Here is a 1,211-nt window from a genome sequence, read left to right as displayed (position 1 = left end):
TGTGTTTGTCTTCTTTCTCTCTCTCAAGGGCAATTTCAAGGCTAAACGGTCTCACCCCTTTATTCTCACGGTTCTACTTGTTTTTGGTTGGTGCGGAACGCGTAAAAACAGCACAAAACGAAAAGGGAAATTTACATGGATACGCAAAAAGGGCCAACGCAACACGCATTCTCCCGCCCAACAGTATTATTATTAGACACCACCTGCACTTCGCTCGTCTCGCTCCCTTTCTCGTGAGCGTGTGGACGATGAACGGTGAAGGGAGAGCAGCGCGCAGTGTGCTGGGCCCCGTTGGCCGGAATGTGCAATGATGTCTACGAGAACAAGCATATGTCCGAGGGATCCCCGCATACGGGTCCACATGAGAGCATTACTCGAGTCCTTGAAAGCTGAGTCGCACCCCTTCTATTCTCCCCACTGCAAAGTTGTTTGTCCTCATGCATGACTGAATGACCCACATGATGCACAATATATACATCGCCCGGGGGAGCTTTGGCTCCTCTTGCCGAGATGCCGTGAGCGAGCTTTGTTAAGCGTCATCCGCTGACATCCTGCCCTGATTCCCAACAGTATTATTATTAGACACCACCTGCACTTCGCTCGTCTCGCTCCCTTTCTCGTGAGCGTCTGGACGATGAACGGTGAAGGGAGAGCAGCGCGCAGTGTGCTGGGCCCCGTTGGCCGGAATGTGCAATGATGTCTACGAGAACAAGCATATGTCCGAGGGATCCCCGCATACGGGTCCACATGAGAGCATTACTCGAGTCCTTGAAAGCTGAGTCGCACCCCTTCTATTCTCCCCACTGCAAAGTTGTTTGTCCTCATGCATGACTGAATGACTCACATGATGCACAATATATACATCGCCCGGGGGAGCTTTGGCTCCTCTTGCCGAGATGCCGTGAGCGAGCTTTGTTAAGCGTCATCCGCTGACATCCTGCCCTGATTCCCAACAGTATTATTATTAGACACCACCTGCACTTCGCTCGTCTCGCTCCCTTTCTCGTGAGCGTCTGGACGATGGATGGTGAAGGGAGAGCAGCGCGCAGTGTGCTGGGCCCCGTTGGCCGGAATGTGCAATGATGTCTACGAGAACAAGCATATGTCCGAGGGATCCCCGCATACGGGTCCACATGAGAGCATTACTCGAGTCCTTGAAAGCTGAGTCGCACCCCTTCTATTCTCCCCCACTGCAAAGTTGTTTGTCCTCC

The 1,211-nt window shown here is 52.7% G+C and overlaps 6 non-coding genes across 6 annotated transcripts; all 6 read left to right on the top strand.

The window, feature by feature from the left end:
• The first annotated feature begins 200 nt into the window (after positions 1-200).
• Positions 201-269, top strand: Tc00.1047053480427.60. Its single transcript, XR_008254914.1, has one exon. It is a non-coding gene; the product is annotated as an H/ACA snoRNA, TC8C2H1 (small nucleolar RNA).
• Positions 270-302: 33 nt separating this feature from the next.
• Positions 303-395, top strand: Tc00.1047053480427.50. The gene has a single exon (XR_008254913.1). It is a non-coding gene; the product is annotated as a C/D small nucleolar RNA (snoRNA), TB8C2C1 (small nucleolar RNA).
• A 191-nt stretch (positions 396-586) lies between these two features.
• Tc00.1047053480427.40 lies at positions 587-655 on the top strand. The gene has a single exon (XR_008254912.1). It is a non-coding gene; the product is annotated as an H/ACA snoRNA, TC8C2H1 (small nucleolar RNA).
• Positions 656-688: 33 nt separating this feature from the next.
• Positions 689-781, top strand: Tc00.1047053480427.30. The gene has a single exon (XR_008254911.1). It is a non-coding gene; the product is annotated as a C/D small nucleolar RNA (snoRNA), TB8C2C1 (small nucleolar RNA).
• A 191-nt stretch (positions 782-972) lies between these two features.
• Tc00.1047053480427.20 lies at positions 973-1,041 on the top strand. The gene has a single exon (XR_008254910.1). It is a non-coding gene; the product is annotated as an H/ACA snoRNA, TC8C2H1 (small nucleolar RNA).
• A 33-nt stretch (positions 1,042-1,074) lies between these two features.
• Tc00.1047053480427.10 lies at positions 1,075-1,167 on the top strand. The gene has a single exon (XR_008254909.1). It is a non-coding gene; the product is annotated as a C/D small nucleolar RNA (snoRNA), TB8C2C1 (small nucleolar RNA).
• The last annotated feature ends 44 nt before the right edge of the window (positions 1,168-1,211 follow it).

The sequence above is a fragment of the Trypanosoma cruzi genome, assembly GCF_000209065.1.
Source record: "Trypanosoma cruzi strain CL Brener chromosome Unknown tcruzi_1047053480427, whole genome shotgun sequence".
Lineage (NCBI taxonomy): Eukaryota > Euglenozoa > Kinetoplastea > Trypanosomatida > Trypanosomatidae > Trypanosoma > Trypanosoma cruzi.
Note: the sequence above shows the minus strand (reverse complement) of the source record. Positions and strands in the feature narration are given on the sequence as shown.